Genomic DNA, 24,980 nt, shown 5'->3' with positions numbered 1-24,980 from the left:
TGAATGATGGGGCAGATCAGATGGATCAAATCACCTAATTCTGTTCCTAATGTCTTACCATGACTGAATGATGGCTCCTTCTTATCCCATATCGTTTTGTGTCATGTGAGGGCCAATAACTGATTGTTCACTAAGATCATTACTGTATTGTCTTCAATGTTTAAATTTCAGTGAGATTTGTTCTTAGTAACATTAAGCAGAAATGTTTGGATCTCCTTTTATTGTTAATTTGCTTCATTGTCTCTCTGGTTAAAGTTAGACCTGCGGTGCGAGGTTTATTGGAAGAAAAACCGCAACTGGAAGCAAACCACGACTGAAGATGAGGGAACAGCAACAAGTGAACCAGCCCGAGGACTGAGAGCATCAACTGGAGAGAACCCATCTGACTCAGTGATTCAGTCAGGAGAAAGTTTGGTGAGTCTCATTCACTCAAACACTGGTCCTTTAGACATCACATACCTGTACAAGGGAAGGTAGGAGATAGCTGGAGTGAAACTGAATGTGCCCAGAAGAACCAGTTATGCCTCTGTCAGACCCAATTGCAATCACTGCAGGTCTGGTACAGTGCTTCCAGCAGCCCAGCCCTTTGAAACCACTCCCAATCTGTGGAAATCGAATCCGGAGAAAGTCTCTTAGAGACCGTATAAGTACAAACTCTTTATTCCAAGTACCCGGGGCTTAATCAGTTACTCGCTCAAACAGGAACAGTCGATGACTGTTCCCACCCAATCCACTAACTGACCAACAATTCCCCTTACACCCCAGATATATCCATCCAGATATTCCCCACCCAAGACAGGCTGGAGCCAAAACTACTTACTACATGACAGCCCCTAAAGACAAATTACAAAATAGTCATAATGGCGTGCACACACAGAACAGACTGAAGTTGTCCTATCTCTACACATGAGTGCACAAGGAGATAAGCATCCTGAAACCCTAGCTAGCTACCCTCAAGAAGAAATACGGCTCAGCATGGCTTAGCACATGGGTTGATCATCAGCAGTTTCTTTAAGAAAAACAGGCTGCTATTTTTTTTAACGAAGTGTTAACCCTTTTACCTTCTTTGATGTTAAAACCACTGTCTTTATTTGTATCTACTTATTATATAACAAATTAAGCAAAATAATCAAAAGTTAAAAGTGTTATGAGTACACATATGTGTAAGCATAACTCCCAAACCACTGAGCTCGGGGAATACCAAGCTCAAAGTCTTGAGATGGTGAAGTATGAAAGTTCAGTTCATCCATGGAATAAATGACAAGAGAGATATTTGTAATCCAAGGTGAATGTCGAGGGAAGGCAATTACGTTGAATTCCACAAATTCCACAGTGGTAGAACAGGATAACAGTTGCCGTAGGTCTTATCCATCGTCGTTCTAAATCCACATACGAATTATCACGAAAAGTAGCTTATCACAGGGGTACTGTCTGCAAAGGGAATGACCACCCAGGTAGGGGTTGACACACAGGTAGATTCCACAAGGTACTCCCAATCCAGATCCAACACACAAAGTATTACTGACAGTGATTTCCACAGAGTATCCCTTCTCACAAGTGTTTACCACATAACACACATAGACATTACATACCTGTACAAAGGAAGGTAGGAAATAGTTGGAGTTGGAGAATGTGCCCTGAAGAACCAGTTATGCCTCTGTCAGACCCAGTTGCAATCACTCCAGGTCTGGTAATGTGCTTCCAGCAGCCCAGCCCATTGAAACCACTCCCATTCCCTCACAGTGGTTACTCTTGCATCTTCTGAAGTCGCTTTTGGTCAGTTCTGAGTGGGGAGAGGGAAAGAGGGGAGTGTTTATACTGACTGTCTTTCAAAAAAAGTAATTGTTTGAACTTGCTGCAAACTCTCTACCCATACCCTGTACTTTCTCAACCAAATTATTGACATAGATGACCAGTAGCAATGGGTGTAACCCCAGGAATCGTCACTAAGCATGGGACTCGAGTCCAAGAGACTCTCAGGGTCGGTGAGTGGCAGATTCAGCTGTGTGACTCTGTGAGGTTGGGTCCTGGGATATCAGTTTTTGATCCGAGTAAAATCGGTGGAAATCAAGCAGAATTTCAAGTTGCTGGAGATCTGCACTAAAATCTGAAAATGTTTGAAGTCATTCTGATGAAACGTTATTAACCTGAATTGTAGATCCCACAGCTGTTCCTTACCCGCTGAGTGTTTCTGGTAATTCCAGTTTCTTTTTATTACATTCACCCAGGACTGATTTGTATTTCCTGAAACGGACCTGATTTAACCTGGAAATGGAAATGACTCGTCCTGTGATAGGACATCAGTAAAGAAAGCACAGCTTTTCCCTGTCAATTATCTGGTACCATTTTGTCTGTTATTGCTGGAAATGTGTTCAGTACAGTTGTTGCTAATGAGGTTTACATGAACAATCTCAGGAATGATCGGCTTTATGTATGAGGAGCATTTGATGGGTCTGGGCCTGTGCGCAATGAAGTTCAGAGGGACGGTGGTGGTAGTGGAGGGATGTATGGTTAAGAAAACCTACCGAATGCTGAAAAGCCTGGTTACACTGGAAAGGGAGGGGAGGTTTCCATTAGACAGAGTCTGTGATCTGACAGCACAGTCTCAGAATAAAGATACTTCTCTTTAAAACTGAGATAAGAAAAATTTTTTGGCTAAAAGATGTCTGATCTGTGGAATTTTTTGCCGTAGAGGTTGGTTGAGGATGCCATTTGGGTATATTTATGACAAAGATTAATATATTCATGATTGCTAAGTAGCTTCAGTGTTACTGGAGGAAGACAGGAATATGTTGGAATAAAAATCAGTCGTGGTTGAATGGTGGGCAGACCAGATGGATTGAATCACCTAATTCTGTTCCTGTGTCATATATCTTACCATGATTGAATGATGGCTCCTTCTTATCCCATATCATTCTGTGACATGTGAGGGACAATAAAAGATGGTTCACAGAGATCATTAAATCTGCCTTCAGTGTTTAACTGTCAGTGAGTGTTGTTCAGAGTAACATTAAGCAGAAATGTTTGGTTCTCCTTTTTATTGTTAATGTGCTTCATTATCTCTCTGGTTAAAGTTAGACCTGTGGTGAGAGATTTATTGGAAGAAAAACCGCAACTGGAAGCAAACCACGACTGAAGACGAGGGAGCAGCAACAAGTGAACCAGCCCGAGGACTGAGAGCACCGACTGGAGAGAACCCATCTGACTCGGAGATTCCAGTGATTCAGTCAGGAGAAAGTTTGGTGAGTCTCATTTACTCAAACACTGGTTGGGAGTGAGACTGAATATGCCCAGTAGAACCAGTTATGCCTCTGTCAGAACCAGTTGTGAAGAAGCCCTCCCAATGTTCCCTTTAAACTTATTGTCCTTCACCCTTAACCCACGTCCTCTGGTTTTTCTCCCCTAGCCTCAGTGGATAAAGCCTGCTTGCATTCACTCTATCTATACCCATCATAATTTTATATACCTCTATGAAGTCTCCGCTCATTCTTCTATGCTCCAAGGAATAAAGTCCTAACCTGTTCAACCTTTCTCTGTAACTCAGTTCTCAAGTCCTGTCAACATCCTCATAAACCTTCTCTGCACTCCTTCAAAGTCCGAGAAAATACCTTGTCAGGTCCTGGAGATTTATCTACTCTGACTTGCCTCAAGATAGCAAGCTCCTCTTCTATCTGAAAAGGTTCCATGACCTCACGAATTGTTTGCCTTATTTCCATTAACTCCATGCAAGTTTCCTTAGTAAAAAAACATTTAAGATCTCCCCCATTTCTTTTGGTTCCATAAATAGCCGACAACTCTGATCTTCAATAGGACCAATTTTATCCCTTACTATCTGTGGGGTAATTATGTTGTGGTTTCTCTTGCCTTACAAATGACCAGGAGATGCAGAAGATTCTTCAAGAAGGGTTAAAATTTAATTTGATAATCAAGGCTGAAACAGTCATTGAGCTAGTCGCTGATTGCCCACCGATCTCTGGACACAGCATTTTTTATAGTATTTGTCCAGTTGTATTAGCATATGTAATCGATCTATAGTTGTGTATTACACGTACTACACGTACATCATGTCCCTATTGTTCCTATAAATTGGCTTAATCATGTTCTAATCTACATCTCTTAGCTACCTCTCATTAACATACCATTGTCTTCTACATTCCTTAGACTTCAGTCTCCTACCAAATTGAGTACATGCACAGCAAATAATAAACTCAGAACTGAGCAATGTTCTAATCTACATTTCTTTAGCTACCTCTCATTAACACACCGTTGTCTTCTACATTCCTAAGACTTCATTTTACTAAATTGAGTACGTGCATAGCAAACTGACTAGGTACACAGCAAAATATACAAGTTTTATACTCCATAATATTTTTATACTCCAATACTCCAATATATCCCCCCTTTGAGACCCAGAGGGTTTCACACAGAGAAAGAAGACTAAGAGTCCGCGCACAAAAGCCTCAATAAACTCAAGCATTTATTCCCAAATCTCGGGTAAACTATAATTTTCTGCACCAAGACCTCAAAGTATTCTCTCCCTGCTACCCTGGGCCGCTGAGCCAAAAACCTGTCCCTCTGTACCTGAGACAGGGAAAAAGACTCAGAAGCCCTTACAATCTACTCCCCCACTGTCGTTTTGCTCTTGTTCATCCTGCAGGTGTTGTAGGCTGTAACGATACATTTTCGGTGTTTCTTTCTCCACTAAGCTTGCTTCAGTAATTGCCACGAGCATCGGAAATTGTTTGGTTGCAGCACGCACTACAAGAGATTTGAGACAAGGAAGAAAACAGCACAGCACAAGCGCACAGCTCAACAATATAATACTGACAGTTATTGCAATTTTAGTCAGTCATGCTCCCCATGCTCCGAGTCTACTTTCCAACCAACCAAAGAACTGATGTCCAAATCCTGCATTATGTTTGACCTCCGACCGCAGATTCTTTAATTTATTCATTGCTCTGGTGAAAGACCCTTCTGGGCTAGTATTGTTCGGTATGAAAGTGCAGCATTCTTCTCCAAACATTACGCACACACCCCCTTTTTCTGCCAAAAGCCAATCCAGTACCTGTCTGTTTTGCCACGCCATCCTGCTAGTTGCATCTAGCTGTTGCCCTAAGGCCTCCAGTGCATCATCGGTGTAGTTGATGAATCTCTGCTGATTATAGTATATATAGTTTATCCATTCAACATTTTTGCTGACCCCTGTCACAGGTATGATAGCTTCCCAGTGAGCACCTCATGCGGTGTCAGGCATGTCATTCGATTAGTTTGCATGCGGTAACACATCAATGCTAACGGTAAAGCATCAACCCAGTTAAGTTTAGTGTCTGCACAAATTTTATTTAGTTTGGCTTTCAGGGTTCCATTAATTCTCTCTACCATGTCCTGTGACTGAGGGTGGTATACACATCCAAATCTTTGCTTTATCCTCAGTGCCTGTAGTACCAATTTGACCACTTTCTGGATAAAAGCTGAACCATTGTCTGAGCTAACTTCTGTAGGTATTCCAAACCTTGGGATCACTTCATTTGTCAGAAATTTTACCACCGTCTTTGCCCCTTGAGCTCTTGAAGGTACCGCCTCCACCCGTCTGCTAAATCGATCAATTACTACCAGCATGTACCTTTTCCCTCTCACTGTCTTTATCATGTCTACGTAATCAATCACTAGATGTTTAAATGGTCCTTCAGGTATAGGAATGTGGCCTATTGGGGTTGTAATTCCCTTCTGAACATTATTCTGTGCGCATACCTCGCACTGTGACAAGACAAAGTCTGCTGAAGCCTGTAAATAAGGTGACCAAAAACCATCCTTTATTTTCTTTATCCCCCCATGCACAATGGTCAATCCCATGCACTTCTGAAATCAGAATCGTCAGTAGAGGGGTGGGCACTACCAACAAACCGTCTTCCGTGCTCCACAAGCCTTCTGGGTTCTGCTTGGCCCCCCTTTTTATCCACATTGTCTGTTCTGCCAAAGTTGCCTTACCTTGTATTTCAATTAGGTCCTCTACCTCGGGTTCTGGAGTTAGGCTTACCTAGGGAGCAATGACAGCTGATGTACATCCAGACGCTTTTCTGGCTGCCTCGTCCGCAGCTTGATTTCCCTTTGTAATTACATCATTTCCCTTTTTATGTGCCTGGCATTTTACTATAGCCAATGCTTTAGGTTTCATTATAGCTTTTATTAAGTCTAGAATTTGCTGACAATGTTGTATGGGATCTCCGCTACTTTTTTTAAAACCTCTCTGCTTCCACACTGCCCCGAACAAATGGCATACTCCATGAGCATATGCCGAATCAGTATAGATGTCTACTTTCTCACCTTCCATCATTTCACATGCAGCTGTCAGGGCTTTGATTTCCGCTAGTTGGACGGAACATGGTTGGGGACAGGACTCCATCCTAATAATCTTATAGCTCGACTGATCATGCTGTACTACTGAGAACCCTGCATGATTTCCATCATAATCCCTATAACAAGAGCCATCTACGAACAGAACCTTTTTATCTGCATCCTCCAGAGGTTCTGACTGTAAATCTGCTCTCAATTTGGCAAATGCCATCGTCTTCCCTACACAATCATGGGGTTCTCCTTCATAGTCCAAAGGGACAAAATCGGCTATATTACTGGTAGTGCATCTCTGTATTGATATGTCAGGAAATGTCAATAGCATCTGATCCGCTGCTATCCTGGCTGGCGTTAGCACAAATTTCCCTCTTTCCAACAATTCTGCTACTTTGTGGTTTGTGGACAGAGTCACAGGATAGCCTAGGGTGACAGGTGACGCCTTTTCATATGCATAGTACAGCGCCACCAATCCTTGATAACAGGGTGGATACCCCTGAGCCACCTCATCTAGTCTCGTACTGTAGTCTGCTATCGGCTGTTTTGCTTTTCCTGTGCCTGTCTCTTGTGTTAAAACTGCTGTGACATAACCCTCCTGTCGGTTGGATACATACAAATGAAAAATCTTCTCGTAGTCAGACAAAGCTAATGCTGGTGCTGACTGCAATTCCTGCTGAATAGTATTGAAAGCTATCTCTGCCTCTCCATTCCACTGTAAGCCATTCTTCAAATTTGTATATCCTGCTTCTTTCATTATCTTTTCCAAAGGTGCCACAATCTCAGCGTATTCTCCTATCCAATCTGAGCTGTACCCTGCCATTCCCAAAAACGTCATCATCTGCCCTACAGTCTGGGGTTTGGGGGCCTTAGTTATTGCCTCAATCTGATCTGGTGCTATCGCCTTCCCTCCCTTGGATATTACCCTGCCTAGGTACTCCACTTGCTGCGTGCAAAATTGCAGTTTCTTTTTGGATACTTTATGTCTTCCGTGCGCCAGCTTCTCTAACAGAGTTATAGTGTCCTGCTCACACTGTTCCTTACTGTGGGAGCAAATCAACAGGTCATCCACATACTGTAACAATGTACTTTCCAATGGCATGCCCTCTAGGTCTGCCTTCAACACCTGATTAAAAACGTGTGGTCAATGTTTAAATCCTTGCGGCATTCTGGTATAGGTATACTGAGCACCTCTGTAAGTAAATGCAAACAGATACTGACACTGGTCGGCCAGAGGAATGCTGAAGAAAGCCAAACACAAATCAATCACTGAAAAGTAACTTGCTTCTGGTAGGACATTAGTCAAAAGCGTGTGTGGGTTGGGGACTACCGCTGGCCAGTCCTCTACCACATCATTTACCACATGCAAATCATGCACCAATCTCCACTTAGATTTATCTGCTTTTAAGACCGGCAGCAATGGGGTATTACATGGACTGTTTGTTCTTTTAAGCACCGCTATTTCAAGCAATCCCTGCACTGTCGATGCTATTCCCTCTTCTGCTTCTGGTCTTAGTGGGTATTGTGGTCTCCTGGGTGGAATTGCTCCTGTTTTCAGCCTTATTTCCACCGGACTAGCTGTTTTTATTTTCCCTACGTCCTTGTCAGGCTGTGACCACAGAATAGACGGCAAATCATCTAAACTTTTATCTTTCTGCTGGCCTGTACCCTTTCCCAGCAAGGGCAGGTCTGGTTGGGGAGTTATTTCGACCTCTCTCACTGTCCCTACCATATCTACACTTACCATTATTTTAATGCAATTGTTGTCTTCTGATACCCACACCTCGGGCGTGATTTTCCTCCACACTGTTATGGTTTCAGCACTCTTAATTAAGGGTCCTAAGTCTTTAGACTGATATCCCTTGTTTACCAACAACGTTATGTGGGGCACAGCCTCCGGTATCCTGTACCATTTTTCTAAAAAGGTGTTCCACTTAACTTGTAAAGCTGCCCCTTGCTTTCCAATTATCACAGCCTCCCCTTCCAGGTGCTGTTGGGTACATACCTCCAGGTGCCATCTCTCCTCTAACTCCCTGTTCTGAGTCGCGTCAAAAATCACTGTACAATGTAGCTCAGATTTGGGCGTTACGCCCTGGGTAATATAGCCTGCACGCCCTTTTTCCATTTTTCCCAGGTTTCCTGAATCTGATCTGCGATGTCTCCTATCCAAAAGACATTAGCCTTCTTGTCTTCTTGCACTATCAATTGAGCCTCTGCTCTTTCCACATTCAGCCCATTTCTAGTACATTCTAATTTTAATTCCAATTTCAATAAGGCATCTCTGCCTATCAAATTAATTGGAGTTTCTTTAAATACTGGCACCGGCAAAACAATTTCTTTATTTCCCATTCTCAACCGCACTGGAGCCGTGCACTGTGTCAACTGTGTTTTCCCCGAGAACCCTACCATCTTAATAAACTTTCCTGACATGGGAAGGTGAAGGGCAGACAGTGGCTGCACACAAGTGTACGTGGCTCCAGTATCTATCATCATTGGTGTCAGTTGTCCTTCTAACATAACCTGAACAATGGGTTCCTCATCTGCCTCCCTTGTTATCATTGGGTAATGTCCCTTCCCACTCGAGTTCTCGGGGCACCCCTAATACCTTGCATAGGGGTTCGCAGGTCCGCTTGGGCCTGTGGGGGCTTGTCCTTGATTAAACTTTAGTTCTCTTATCTGTTCCTGCCGGTGTGTGACAGGCCATGGGGTAAACAGACAATCTCTTCTCATGTGACCTGGCTGATTGCATACCCAGCACAATCTCTCTACCTCTCTTTCCCCCTGTCTCTTCACTGGTCCCCTCTGCCCCCCTCCTTGGGACTTCCAGTCCTGTCTGGGCTGTTTGAATTTAGTCTGTTCCTGATAGGGCATTTGTGGGAATGCTCCTCCAAAGATGATTATTGGCATGGGGTTTTCCAGCCCTTGTCTTACAGTATGATCGGTCCCTCCATATAGCGGTGCTTTGTCCAGTTCGATGGCTGTACTCGAGCCGGTGGTTGCTGGCAGCAACTTTTTGTTTTTCTCTTTTTCCTTCTTTTTGAGTTCTTCAAGCTGCATTTGTATTAACATTCTTTGCACCTCTTCCTGCTGCTCAGCCAACCTTCGTTTGTCTTTCCGGTATTTCTCAACCGCATGGACTATGTGGTCTCTAAATACTTGTGGGGTCATTGACGTCTGCCCAACCACTTCCTCCAGTTTGGATTTTACTTGTCGAGGCATTGCATCCAAAATGTTATGTCGGAACAGTGAGGTCATAAATAAGCTATTCTCCACCTCTTGTTCAGTCTCCAGTCTTCACTGTTTCAACTGGTTTTTGACGCAGGCTGCTGGGTTTTCAGTGTCTCCCAGTGGATCCCCTTTTAAGGCTTTGGGGTCCACTTTGGGTGGATAAAGCTTTCTGAGGGCCTGCCATACCCTCTGCCTCACTCTTTCAAACCCATCTCCATCAGTTCTTGGGTCGTTCGAGTTTACTATGCCAGCCATTTCCATTAGTTTGTTAAATTTGGAGGTTCCCATCAACCTTATCAACAGTGCCTTCAAATCTCCCATAGCCAATAATCGTCCTGCTGTTTCTTCTTCAAAGTCTCTAATCCATTTCCCTGCTCCTTCATGTAGATTGGGCAGAGTGGTTTTCAGCCCTTCTAGGTCCTGGGATCCCCAAGGGATATACTGCACTTGTCCTGATCCTTTAACTAACAAAGGCATCATTCTTCCTCCTTCTTCCCACCTGACCTGGCTCTCCACCTCGCCTGACTCCCCATCTGTCTCAGGGTATGTCTGTACTGCCTCCCACACAAATGTCTCTGGGGTCCTCTTCTTCCCTTGGTCTCCCTGTGGAATCCTTCCTTTCTGTCTTGATTCTATACTTGGTTGGCCCCTAGAGTATTTTTCGCATCTCTCCTGACAATCCCCTCTGAGTAACATATCTAGCTCTCTCTCTATTTCTGCAAGTTGTTCCTCTACCGCCTCCATCTGCCCTTCTAGGCTTATGCCTCCTCCCTCTTCCCCCAAATTCTCGCATCCTCTCTCTCTCTACTTAACTCTTGCTCCTCCAATGAGTCACCTTCTCTTTCTTCCTGTTCTGATGAGCTACTTTCTTTTCTAGTCTGTTTATTTCTATAGTATAACCGATACTCCTCATTCTCCTTTTCCTCTCTCAAGTATTTCATCCGTTCAATCTCTTCTCCCATTTCTCTCTTTGCCTGTTCTATCTTTATCCTTTCTGCCTGTATCTCTTTCCATATCGCCGCTTTTTCCTTCTCATATTGTTTTTTTTTCCTCCTCATTATCCCAAACCTGTACTTCTCCCTGCATGTTTACCATTCTCGTCAGCAGGGGGCACTGCTTAGGGGTTCCTTCCTCATTATAGGGAGGGGGCTTTTCTGTTTCTTTCGCATCCGGGTGCGGAGCTGAAGCCAGCTTCTCACCGTACCCTCCTCTCTCTCTGGAGTTTCTCCGGCACCTTAGTGTCTTCCTCGCTTGTAATCAATATTCTGCCTGTCCCCCTCAGCCTTTCCCCCTCCATTCTGAAGAGTTTTTGCACTTCCATTTCTCGTTCTCTTTTTTGTCCTCTTTGCTTAGATTTATCTTTCGGTTTGTAATTTTTTAATTAGTCCCTCCATATCTTTGCACAAGCTTACATCAAACTTTCCTTCTCTTGGCCACTTTGTGGCCAGGTTTTTGGTTCTTTTCCCCATTTTTCTGAAGTTTTTGTGATCTCATATTTAATTAACAGGAATTTTTTGCTCAGAATCTCTACTGCCATTCCTTTACCTGTCAGGTTATTCTCTCTTTTTAAGGTATTTCAGAGATTCACAGTTTGTTTACTGGATAATATTATTTACTTTAATTCTACGCCTTGTCTAACACCACATGGACTTTTTCTTTACTAAATTTACTCTAATTCTACGCCTAGTCTAATTTCCTTTCCCTGCCCGTTCAGCCCTTCGTTTCGTACGAAGCGGTACCTACAGTGATCTACCAACACCACGTGGACTTTTTCTTAATGTCTTATTAAATTATTTGTACTTACCCTCACTGCAGTGTTCTTGATCAATCCTCTGAGCCTCCTCTGTTACCCCCCAACTCTGCCAGATTCTTTGGACCGGAGAGACCCTTCGGCAGTGGTTCCACACTTCAGAGACCCCAAGACCTCCCCAAAGCCAACCGAATTCTTAGTCCAAATTGTCGCAGAATGCGCTTACCTTTTGTTTGGGTGCACCCTTAATTCTGTTAGCCTTGTGGGGATCCCCAGAGGGCTGGGAAGCATCCACAATCTGTCGTTTCCTTTCTGTGGGTCTATTTCCGGTCCTGTTCCTGACGCCAATTATGTCGTGGTTTTTCGTGCCTCACAAATGACCAGGAGACCCAGAAGATTCTTCAAGAAGGGTTAAATTTTAATTTGCAAATCAAAGCTGAGAGAGTCATTGAGCTAGTCGCTGATTGCCCCCCCCCACCCCCACCCCCGATCCTCGGACACAGCATTTTTTATAGTACTTGTCCAGTTGTATTAGCATATGTAATCGATCTATAGTTGCGTATCACACGTACTACACGTACATCTTGCCACCATTGTTTCTACCAATTGATTTAATCATGTTCTAATCTTCATCTCTCAGCTACCCCTCATTAACACACCTTTGTCTTCTACATTCCTAAGATTTCATTCTACTAAATCGGGTCCATGCATAGCAAAATAGCAAGCTTCAAAATTTGACCAAACTAATCTACATCTCTTAGCTACCTCTCCTTAACACACCTTTGTCTTCTACATTCCTAAGATTTCATTCTCAGTACATGCATAGCAAATAGCAAGTCAAAGCTGACTGCATAGTTTTGGTCCAGCAAAATTTATACTCCTGTAGCGGTGTGCTACAAACAGCGCTAAAATTACGACACGGAGTCGGTAACTGCAGTCGAAGGAAAAACTTTATTCGAAAACTTCAGCCTCACTTTTAAGCCTCTGTCAACCGGCCCCCCATGGCGAAGAGGCTCCAAAGCTCTGTGCTCGCAAACCCCCGTAGGCTATCTAATTGTGAGTCGGTTCGCATACACTAGGAAATGAACCGCCACATAACCCCCCCCCCCAGAACCGGCGATACACCCCCCAATGTCCACAGCCTGGGCCAGAACCTGCTTGGGAGGTCGGCCTCTGCGCCGAGGCGCCGGAAACTCGGCCGGTTGCGCCAGGTCCACATGGGCCGGCTTGAGGCGGTCCACCGTGAAAACCTCCTCCTTCCCCCCAACGTCCAGCATGAACGTGGACCCGTTGTTCCGGAGCACCGTAAACGGCCCCTCGTATGGCCGCTGCAGCGGTGGCCGATGCCCGCCCCTTCGTACAAACACAAACTTACAGTTCCGTAGGTCTTTGGGTACGCAGGTCGGGTGCCGCCCATGCTGTGAAGTGGGTATGGGGGCCAGGTTACCGAGCTTCTCGCGAAGTCTGCCCAGGACTGCAGCGGGTTCTTCCTCTTGCCCCCTCGGGGCTGGTAGGAACTCCCCGGGGACGGCCAGGGGCGCGCCGTATACCAACTCGGCCGACGAGGCGTGCAGGTCGTCCTTGGGCGCTGTGCGGATGCCGAGAAGGACCCAGGGAAGCTCGTCCGCCCAGTTGGCTCCTCGCAGGCGGGCCATGAGGGCCGACTTCAGGTGACGGTGGAAACGCTCCACTAGCCCGTTCGACTGTGGGTGGTAGGCAGTGGTGTGGTGCAGCTGAGTCCCCAAAAGGCTGGCCATAGCTGACCACAGGCTGGAGGTGAACTGGGCGCCTCTGTCGGAGGTAATGTGGGCTGGTACACCAAAGCGGGATATCCAGGTGGCGATCAGGGCTCGGGCGCAAGATTCGGAGGTGGTGTCGGTGAGCGGGACCGCCTCTGGCCATCTTGTGAACCGGTCCACGATAGTCAGGAGGTAACGCGCTCCGCGCGACACTGGCAGGGGGCCCACGATATCCACATGAATGTGGTCGAAACGCCGGTGGGCGGGATGGAACTGCTGCGGTGGGGCTTTGGTGTGCCGCTGAACCTTGGCCGTCTGGCAGTGCATGCACGTCCTGGCCCATTCACTGACCTGTTTGCGGAGTCCGTGCCAAACGAACCTGCTGGAAACCATAGGTCCGGGCGCTGTGTCCAGAAACCCGGCAGTTTCAACGAAACCGCATGAACAGAGGCGGCGTCGGTCATTTCTGGTCCAAAAATCGTTTGGACCGTCGGGGTCACCAATTGTAGCGGTGTGCTACAAACAGCGCTAAAATTACGACACGGAGTCGGTAACTGCAGTCGAAGGAAAAACTTTATTCGAAAACTTCAGCCTCACTTTTAAGCCTCTGTCAACCGGCCCCCCATGGCGAAGAGGCTCCAAAGCTCTGTGCTCGCAAACCCCCGTAGGCTATCTAATTGTGAGTCGGTTCGCATACGCTAGGAAATGAGCCGCCACACTCCAATATATAACACTCCAATACACGTCAAGAAAGACTATTTGTGTGAGAGTGTTTCAGTTACTGTGGGGCGAAGAACCCATGCTGCTCAGCAGGAACAGGGAATAATACCAACGGAGAGAGTCAAACTGAGCCAGGAGACGGCAGAAATGCCCCATTCTTATAGAGACAGGAAGAGCATCAGGGAATTGATGGTCATTCCAGATACCATCACTCTGACCAGTCAGGAGATGAGATCTCTGTCCAACTTGTGTTGAACCTCACTGTAACAGTGTGATACCAGATGAAACTTTGGCAACTCAAGTAATCTCATCTGAAATGTTGTCCTACACCCATTGATGGATTTTGTAAATCTTTTTACAGGTTAAAACTGAGAAGGAATTCGTCTCCAGGAAGCTCAAACACGGCACACCTGTTTTGTTGTCTCTGTCTAGATATTTAAAAAGTGGAGCAAGGGATCCAATTGACCATCCTTCCTGCTCAGACTGTGGGGAGGGATCCTCTCGATCATTTGACCAACTGTCACACCTGTAATTTACACAGGAGAAAGGCCTTTCACCTGCTCAGACAGTGGGAATGGATTCACTCGGTTATCACAATTGAAGTTAGATCAGCAGGTTCACACACTGGACAAGGCCATTCACCTGTTCTGTGTGTGAGAAGGGGTTCAGACAGTCTTCCCACCTGTGGACACAGCAGTCAGTTCACACCACACCGGGCAGAGGCTGGTCATCTGCTGAATTTCTGGGAAAGGATTCACTCGGTCATCTGACCTAATGGCTCACCAGTGGGTTCACACTGGGGAGAAGCCGTTCACCTGCTCAGTCTGTGGGAAAGGATTCACTCAGTCATCTACCCTACTGGTACATCAGCGAGTTCACTCTGGGGAGAAGCCTTTCACCTGCTCAGTCTGTGGAAAGGGATTCACTCAGTCATCCAACCTACAGAGACATCAGCGAGTTCATACTGGGGAGAAGCCATTCACCTGCTCAGTCTGTGGGAAGGGATTCACTCAGTCATTTGACCTAATGGCTCACCAGTGGGTTCACACTGAGGAGAAGCCATTCCCCTGCTCAGTCTGTGGGAAAGGATTCACTCAGTCATCCAACCTACAGAGACATCAGCGAGTTCACACTGGGGAGAAGCTGTTCACCTGCTCAGTCTGTGGAAAGGGATTCACTCAGTCATCCAACCTACAGAGACATCAGCGAGTTCACACTGGGGAGAGGCCATTCACCTGCTCAGTCTGTGGGAAGAGCTTCACTCATTTATCCAACCTATGGAATCATCAGCGAGTTCACACTGGGGAGAGGCCGTTCACCTGCTCAGTCTGTGGGCAGACATTCACTAATTTATTCAGCCTACAGAGACATCAGCGAGTTCACACTGGGGAGAGGCCGTTCACCTGCTCAGTCTGTGGGCAGACATTCACTAATTTATTCAGCCTACAAAGACACCAGCGAGTTCGCACTGGGGAGAGGCCGTTCACCTGCTCAGTCTGTGGGAAAGGATTCACTGAGTCATCTACCCTCCTGGTACATCAGCAAATTCACACTGGGGAGAGGCCGTTCACCTGCTCAGTCTGTGGGAAAGGATTCACTCAGTCATCTAACCTCCTGGTACATCAGCAAATTCACACTGGGGAGAAGCCGTTCACCTGCTCAGTCTGTGGGAAAGGATTCACTCAGTCATCTACCCTACTGGTACATCAGCGAGTTCACACTGGGGAGAAGCCGTTCACCTGCTCAGTCTGTGGGAAAGGATTCACTCTGTCATCTACCCTACTGGTACATCAGCGAGTTCACACTGGGGAGAAGCCATTCACCTGCTCAGTCTGTGAGAAGGGATTCAGTCAGTCATCTGCCCTACAGGCACATCAGCGAGTTCACACTGGGGAGAAGCCGTTCACCTGCTCAGTCTGTGGGAAGGGATTCACTCGGTCATTCACCCTAAAGAGTCATCAGCGAATTCACACTGCGGAGAAGCAGTTCACCTGATCAGTCTGTGGGAAGGGATTCACTCAGTCATCTACCCTACTGGCACACCAGCGAGTTCACACTAGAGAGAGGCCATTCACCTGCTGAGAATGTGGGAAAGGATTCACTCAGTCATCCCACCTACTGGCACACCTGTCAGCTCAGAATGGGGAGTGGCCATTGTTATGAATCCCTAGGTTTTGTTTGCTGTGGAGAGAGAGAGAGATTAAGAAGGCAAATGTGTCTGACTCGCAGCTTGTTTACATTGTGTGCAGCTTGTTTAGTTTTAACCGAGGACACAGACACTCAGAGTCAGACTGAGACGAAGGAGGAAAAATGGAAGGATCAAAACCAGGGAACTAGTGGCCAAGGGCCACTGTTTGGAATTTTCCTTTGCCCACAAGTGTGTGCTAATTATCGATTCACCGTACTCAAATGTGTGGTTGTCACCTCATTTGATCCGTAGGAGTGGATCTGATTTGGTTTATCCTGCAGAGACCACTTATGTGTTAACCCTTGCCTGGCTGTGGTGTGGTAATTCATTTGAAGACGATACCCCTCATGATAAGTCACTTCGGGTGATAATTAGTTTGTGGATTTAGAAGGATGACAGATAAAATCTACAGCGACTGTTGGTCTCATTTTACCACCATGGAACCTGTGGAATACGACATAATTGCCTTCTCTCAACATTTACCCTGGATTACAAATATCTCTCTCGTCACCTATTCTGCGGTTGAACTGAACTTTCATACTTTACCATCTCAAGACTCCAACCCTTGTCTCCCCCGAGCTCAATAGTTTGTGAGTTATATTTATACACATAACACTCACGAGGAAATTGCAGATGCTGGAAATTCAAACAACACACACAAAATGCTGGTGGAAAACAGCAGGCCAGGCAGTATCTATAAGGAGAAGAACTGTCAATGTTTCAGGCTGAGACCCTTCGTCAGGACTAACTGAAAGGAAAGATACTTAGAGATTTGAAAGTGGTGGGGGGAGTGTGAAATGAGAAATGATAGGAGAAGACCGGAGGGGGTGGGATGAAGCTAAGAGCTGGAAAGGTGATTGGCGAAAGTGATACAGTGCTGGAGATGGGAACGAATCATCGGACAGGAGGCCTCGGGAGAAAGAAAGGTGGGGGGAAGCATCAGAGAGACATGGAAAACAGGCAAACAATTAAATATGTCAGTGATGGGGTAAGAAGGGGAAGAGGGGCATTAATCGAAGTTAGAGGTCAATGTTCATGCCATCAGGTTGGAGGCTACCCAGCCGGTATATAAAGTGTTGTTCCTCCAACCTGAGTTTGGATTAATTTTGACAGTAAAGGAGGCCATGGATAGACATATCAGAATGGGAATGGGACATGGAATTAAAATGTATGGCCACTGGGAGTAGTCTGTTGCTGCTGGTTCATTTCTAAAGCGTTATGGTTTGTAACAAAATGGGGCCTGCACCTGGGATATGAACAAATTTAAGGATTGATTTAATATGGATTTCATTGGGGAAATCCCTTTTGATTAATTTGTGTGTGGAAAACCAGCAGCAATGGATGTTGATAGATATCTGGAAGTGTGAACCTCTCAGGCATTAGAGGACACCAGAAGGATTGAGTTGTTGAGTATTGCTAGAACGTTAATACTTGCTGAGGTGAAATTGACAATGAGGAGGGCAGTGATGCAGAGGATAACAGCTGAACATTATGTATCTGAGGGTGTGTTTAAAGTGGAGGAGTTGGAGGTGTTTCCTGAAAGTAAACATCGTGGGCTTGAGCTCCAGTAGAAGTTAGAAAAATTGAAGATGGAGGCTCCGGAAAGGCAGAGGCAGTTTCAGGCTGGAAAGGCAAAAAAACAGACAGAAAATTCTCTTACAAAGTGTAATTAAAGGGAAGGCTTAGCAAGCCTATTCTGCTTTGACAGTAGCTGAAGCAGCTGATTATTTACTTATTTATGCTGCCCCAATCATCGCCACTGGGCTATAAATGTGCAGGAGCTGTGTGTGGTTCAGTGTTTTGCTCAAGGACACACAAGCTGCCTCGGCTGAGGCTTGAACTCATGATCTTCAGATCGCTAGTTCACCACCTTAACCACATGGTCACGCATTATGACCACATATTATGACATAGTGAAAAACAGGCTGTGCTCAAAGCTTACGGGTTGGTCCCAGAAGCAGACAGGCAAAAGTTAAGAAATTTGAAGAAATCTATGAACCAGACATACAGAATTTGCTTATGAGAAATTTGTGTGTTTTGACTGCTGGTGCACATCTGAACATGTAAATGAGGATTTTAACAGCTTGAGAGAGTTGGTTTTAATTGAAGAATTCAGAAGGTGCGTCCCTGATGACATAAAGACGTACTTCGATGGAAATGATGAAACATTTTCATATGAGTTGAATTGTCTTTTCCTAAACCTTACTTACATTATCTTTAATTATTTGGATGGAGGTTCGGAGTTACTGGCACTACTGTATACGTACTTAACATTATTGAATGGCCCATGTTGGTTAGTGTTTTTTTTTATCTATTTTTATTATTATATATATTAATGTCTTTACACTATTAATTATGTACTCTCAAACACTTTGTATTCATGTTTCATTTATGTTTGTTTAAAACTAATAACAAGATTTAAAAAGAGAGCAAGAGAGAAGAATTGGTCAAAATTGATTTGAAAAGAACACGGGCAGGGATGAAAACAGAACAGCAATGGCTGGAATTTCTGGAAGCAGTTTGCGAGGCATAGGGTATATACACATCACAAAGAGCAAGTAGTATTCTAAAGGTAAAGTGTCAAAACCGTGGCTGATAAGAGAAACCAAAGACAATGTAAAAACCAAGGAGAGGGCACAGAGCAAAAATTATTAGGAAGTTAGAGAATTGGGAAGCTTTTAAAAACAAACAGAATGCAACTAAAATAATTAAGAAGGGAAAGATGGATCACATAGATGAGCTAGCCCGCAATATTAAAGAGGATACCAAAGTTTTCTTCAGGTACATATATTGTAAAAGAGAGGCTGAAGTGGATATCGGACCACTGAAAAATGATGCTGGAGAGGTAGAAATGGGGTGGGGCTGCATGGTGATGGCAGATGAACTGAAAAAGTCTTGTATGTCACTCTTATCTCTCGAAGACACTGGCAGGGATATGGAAGTCCCAGATGTCAGTGGTCAGAATGTGTAAAGTTACGTTACACGGGAGAAGGTTCTTTGGGAAACAGAGATGGTCTGAAGGTAAATAGGTCACCTGGACCAGATGGTGTACACCCCTGAGATCCGAAAGAGGTGGCTGAAGTGATGTGGAGGCATTAGCATTGATCTTTCGAAAATCATTAAGGAAATAAAATCCAAAGATTTTTCCTTCACTGCTCCCCGTCTCCCAGTTTCACCCATCACCTACCACATCTTCCACCCCTCCAACCCCCACACTGCTTCCTCTGACGTCTCATCTTTTTTGTTCCCAGTCCTGATGAAGGGTCTCGGCCCGAAACGTCGACTGTTTGCTATTTCCCATATATGCTGCCTGGCCTCCCAGGTTCCTCCAGCATTTTGAGTTGCTTGGATTTCCAGCATCCACAGATTTTCTCCTGTTTTTGATAAAAGCAAAAGCAGGGTCATGTAATATAGCAAGAAAACAGTGGGAAGTGAGAGGATTGGAAATCTTTTACATAACCAACAAGAGACAACAAAAAAAACACACACACACTCACACACACAAGAGAGACATGATGAAAAATTACGGTAAGTGATCCAATAATATCAGGTATCAAAAGTTGTTCAGATATATAAATATGAGTAAAAGAGAGGGAAGAGTTGATACTGTACCACTGGAAGATGATGCTGGCATGTTAGTAATAGAGCAAAGAAATCGCGGCCGAATGTAATAAGTATTTTGTGTCAATCTTCACTGTGTAAGACACATGCAGAATAATACTATAAGACATAGGAGCAAAATTAGGCCAATCAGCTCTATTGAGTCTGCTCCGCCGTTCTATCATGGCTGATCCCGGTTCTCACTCAACCCCATGCACCTGTCTCCTCGGCATATCCTGTAATGCCTCGACTGATCCATAAACTATTAGCTTTTGCCTGAAATGTACACACAGAGTTGGCCCCCACCGCCATCTGTGTCACAGAATTCCACAGATTCACTGCACTCTGACTAAATAAAATCCTCCTTAACTGCTCTAAAAGGTTGCTCCTCCGCTTTCAGGCTGTGCCCTCTGTTATGGCTACCCCCACCATAGGAAAAGGCCTCTCCTCATCCACCCTATCTGGACTTTTCCACATTCGGTGGGTTTCAGTGAGATTCAAGATTCAGGATGAGGTTTATTACTTCAGGCATTTGGCTTGAAATTTGTTGACAGCAGCAGCAGTTCAATGCAATACATATTCTGGCATAGATAATAATAATAAATGAATTTAAACAATAATCAAACAGCAGTTCAAAGCAATTCATATTCTGACATAGATAATAATAAACTAATTAAAACAATAATCAACAAGTAAATCAATTATGTGTGAGGAATAGTTTATTAAAATGTGTAAAAACGGAAATACTGTATATTGAGTGTCCAAAGCTTTCAAAGTCCATTCAGGAATCGGATGAAAGAGGGGAAGAAGCTTTTCCTGAATCACTGAGTGTGCGCCTTCAGGCTTCTGTATCTCCTACCTGATGGTAACAGTGAGGAAAGGGCATGTCCTGGGTGCTGAAGGTCCTTTATAATGGACGCTGCCTTTCTGTGATACCGCTTCCTGAAGATGTCCTGGATACTTTGTAGTCTCGTACCCAAGATGGAGGTGACGAGATTTACAGCCTTCTGCAGCTTCTGAACACCCTCCACCCACATTTACTAAACATAAGTCAGTGCAGGAATACAGGCCCAAAGCTGGCAAACGCTTCTCATGCTTAACCCCTTCATTCCCGGAATCGTCTTCGTGAAGATCCTCTGGACTCTCTCCAATGATAACACACATTTTCTAAGATAGAAGTCCCGCATACTCTAACTAACGGAATGTTAGCCTTCATTGGTAGAGGGATTGAGTTCAAGAGCAGGGAGGTAATGCTGCCACTATACAGGGTACAGGTGAGGCCACACCTGGAGTACTGTGTCCAGTTCTGGTCTCCGTACTCGAGGAAGGATATACAGTACTGGCTTTGGAGGCAATGCAGAGAAGGTGAACCAATTTGATTCCAGGGATGATGGGGTTAACCTATGAGGAGAGATTGAGCGCCTGAGGCTTTTCACTCTGGGGTTCAGAAGAATGAGAGGGAATCTTATAGAAATACCCAGAATTTTGAAAGGGATAGATAAGATAGTAGGAAAGTTGTTTCCATTGGTAGATGAGACTAGAACTTGGGGACATTGCCTTAAGATTCAGGAGAGAAGAGTTAGGACGGAGATGAGGAGAAACTATTTTTCCCAGAGAGTGGTGAATCTGTGGAATTCTCTGTCCAGGGATGCAGTTGAGGCTTCCTCACGAAGTATATTTAAGATACAGTTAGATAGGTTTTTGCAGAGTAAGGGAATTAAAGGCCATAGGGAAAAGGCAGGTAGATGGAGCTGAGTTCAGCCATGATTTTATTGAATGGCGGGGCAGGCTCAATGGGCCAATGGCCGACTCCTGCTCCCATTTCTTATGTTCTGACGTGTGGCCTGAGTAGTGTCTTATAAAGCAACAGCGTTATCTCCTTGCTAATATATTCTACTTCACTTTAAATAAATGCCAGCATTGCAGTTGCCTTCTTTACCACAGACTCAACCCGTAAATTAATCTTCTGGGAGTCTTGCCCAAGGTCCTGGTGGCGTAGTGACGTCAGCGCCGGACTCCGTAACGGAGGTCCCCGGGTTCGAATACAGTCGGGCCTCTCCCGAGTACGCTTTCCATCCGTGCCGGATTGAGTGTTGAGCTCGGAATTCGACCTCACAAAATAAAGAAAGATACTGTGAAATGTCTGTGTGAGCAGCAGCGCCCCACACAACCTTCCGATCCGCGCCTTGTAAGGCATGAAAATGCCCGACGCTGCCCTGAGTCAGTCCTGAGTCGACGACCTCATCATCATCATCACATTTCCTTCTGTACTTCTGTGGCTTGAACCTTCTCCCCAATCAGATAACAGTTCACTATTGTTCCTTTTGCCGAAATGCACTATCGTACTTTTCCCAATATTGTATTCCATCTGCCACTTTCTTGCTCATTCTTCAAATTTCTCTGAGTCCTGCTGCAATCGTATTGCTTCCTCAGCACTACCATCACCTCCACCTATCTTTTATCATCCGCAAACCTTGTCACAAAGCCATCAGTTCCATTATCCAAGTCACTGACAAACTATGTGAAAAGTAGCGGTCCGAATACTAACCCCTGAAGACCACAAGTCACTGCTGGCCAATCAGAAAAGGCCCCTTTTATTCCCACTCGCTGCCCCTTGGCTGTCAGCCAGTCCTCTATCCTTTCCTGTATTACTTCTGACTTTTATCCTGTTAAGCAGTTTCATGTGTGACACCTTATCAGATGCTTTCTGAAAATCCAAGTAAGTGATATCCACTGCCTCTCGTTTGTCCATCCTGCTTATGACTTCCTCGAAGATCTGTAACAGACTTGTCAGGCAAGATTTCCCTGTACAGAACCTATGCTGGCTTTGACATTATATCATTAGTCTCCTAGTACCCCAAAACCTCATCTGTTATCATGACTCCACACTTTCTCAGCCACTGAGGTTAGGCTAATTGGACTATAATTTACTTTAATTCGCCTTACTCCCTTCTCAAAGAGTGGATTGGCATTTGCAATCTACCTGTCCTCTGGGACCATGCCAGAATCAAGTGATTCTTGACGGGTCATGACCAATGCATCTGTTATCTCTCCAGCAACCTCTCTCAGGACTCTGGGATGTAGTCCATCTGGTCCAGGTGACTTATCCACTTTAAGAACCTGAGTTTGCCTCAGACGTTTTCCTTTGTGATAGCAATGGCACTCACTCCTGTACCCTGACACCCATGGATCTCTGGCACACTGGTGGTGTCTTCCACGGACAAGACGGATGCAAAGTACCTATCAAGTTCATCTACCATCTCTTCCCCATTTGTACCCCATGAGCATCATTTTCCAGTGGTCCAATATCAACTCGCGCCTCCCTTTCGTATATTTTATAACTGGTTGATATTATTGTATAGTTTGCTGTCATAATTCACCTTTCGCCTTATAGCTTTTATTTTAAATTTGCCTGTTGTTAGATATTAAAAGCTACCCAGTTATCCAACCTACTACTCACTTTTGCTACCTTATATGCTTTTATACAGTCCTTAACTTCCTTTGTCAGGCACGATAGCCCAGCCCCGCTGTTTGAGAACTACGTCTGTGGAATATATCTATCCTGCACATTATGAACTATTCCCAGAAACGTCAGCCATTTCTGCTCTGACGTCATCTCCACCAGCATCCTCCAATCCACCTGGGGAATCACCTCTCTCACGCCTCTGTAATTCACTTTCATTCCATTGCGATACTACACATGTGACCTGTGCTTCTGCCTCACAAATTGTAGTGGGACTTCAATCATATTATGATCACTGACTTTTAATGGTTCCTTTACATTAACCTGCCTAATAAGATCTGGGTTATTACACAACACCCAATGTAAGATAGCAGTTCCCCGAGTAGGCTCAACCATCAGCTGCTCTAAAAAGCCATTTCGTTAGCTTTCAATACATCCCCTCTTTTGCGATCTCACGCCAAACTGACTTTCCCAATCCTCCTGCAGAGTGAAGTCACCCACTACAGTTGTGTCATTAAATTTATTTCATAAATGCCAAACAGTCAGCAGTACCTGGGGCAGAAGTGAGGATACATGCTTTTACCAAAGAGAGAAGGTGTTTTTGAAGCTGAAATGCCTAAAGGTAGATAAGACACCGCAGAGTTCAGAAAGAGGTAGCTGAAGAGATTGTGAAGGCATTAGAGTCATAAAACACTACAACACAGGAAAATGCCATTCGGCCAGTCTAGTCTGTGCTAAAGCATTAATCTTCCGAGATCCAACAACTTCCACCTGGACCATAGCCCTCCGTATGCTTCTCATCCAGTGACCTAAGCAAACTTCTCATAAAGATTACAATCGTCCCTGCCACTTGCTCTGCAGCTCCGGGCACACTCTCCCCGCCTCTGAATGAAGAAGTTCCCCCTTAGTTTTCTCTTCAAGTGATGAGTAATGATCTATCACAAATCACTAGATTTTGGAACTAGATTTACACCTCTTTGATGTCTCCTGTCATCCCCCTTCTCTCTGAAGAGTAAAGCCCTAGCTCCCTTAATCTCTGATCATAATCCATACTCTCTAAACCAGGCAGCATCCTAGTAAATCTCCTCTGTACCCTTTCCAATGTGTCCGCATTCTTCCGATAGTGAAGCGACCAGAACTGGACAGAGTACTCCAAGTGTGGCCTAACTCGTGTTTTATAGAGCTGCGTCATTAAATCGCGTCTCTTAAATTCTATCCTCCAGATCCCTCTGCTCCTCAACACTATCAAGTATCCTGCCATTTATTTTGTACTCTGACTTGGAGTTTGTCCTTCCAAAGTGTACCACCACACATTTCTCCGGGTTGAACTCCATCTGCCACTTCTCAGCCCACGTCTGCATCCTATCAATGTCTCCCTGCAATCTTCGACAATCCTCTACACTCTCTACAACCCCACCAACCTTTGTGTCGTCTGCAAACTTACCATCCCAACCTTTTACCCCCGCATCCAGGTCGTTAATAAAAATCACAAAAAGTAGAGGTCCAGGAACGTATCCTTGTGGGACACCACTAGACACAACCCTGCAATCTGGATGTACTCCTTAAGTTGTCATATTTTTCCTCCTGATTTACTGTCAGGTATATTGCCTTCCGAGTGTCACTATACGAAAGTGCAGAACACAGGATGCGTTCACACTTCCTTCTGCTCATGCAGTACATCGCTCCGAGCCTATTGTGGTTTTCGTACCGATGAGCGTCCCTCGGCTTATTGGAGTAAGTCTCACCTTTCTGTTTCCATTTTGGAACACATACTAATGTGCGGCCCTCGTTTCACCCTAGAAAGTATCACCTCTGAATTCAAATTCATCTTTCCAAAGAGAATCACTTCGTACCTTTCCGGGTTCATCTCCATCTGTAACTTCTCAGCGCTGCTCTGCTTCCTGTCACTGTCCTGTTGTAATCTGTGACAACCTTCTATACTATCCA

At 45.0% G+C, this 24,980-nt stretch overlaps 1 protein-coding gene and 1 pseudogene across 1 annotated transcript in view; one reads left to right on the top strand and one right to left on the bottom strand.

Moving 5' to 3' along the window:
• The window catches only part of LOC132389660 (oocyte zinc finger protein XlCOF6-like), a 58,928-nt pseudogene extending 37,954 nt beyond the window's left edge, over window positions 1–20,974 (top strand).
• A 59-nt stretch (window positions 20,975–21,033) lies between these two features.
• The window catches only part of LOC132389638 (zinc finger protein 229-like), a 195,479-nt gene continuing 191,532 nt past the window's right edge, over window positions 21,034–24,980 (bottom strand). Inside the window, exon 3 of the transcript XR_009510636.1 lies at window positions 21,034–21,681. The gene's annotated coding sequence lies outside the window, so the exon portion shown is untranslated. The remainder of the gene's footprint in view (window positions 21,682–24,980) is intronic.

This window comes from Hypanus sabinus, unplaced genomic scaffold (assembly GCF_030144855.1).
Source record: "Hypanus sabinus isolate sHypSab1 unplaced genomic scaffold, sHypSab1.hap1 scaffold_62, whole genome shotgun sequence".
Taxonomy (NCBI): domain Eukaryota; kingdom Metazoa; phylum Chordata; class Chondrichthyes; order Myliobatiformes; family Dasyatidae; genus Hypanus; species Hypanus sabinus.
Note: the sequence above shows the minus strand (reverse complement) of the source record. Positions and strands in the feature narration are given on the sequence as shown.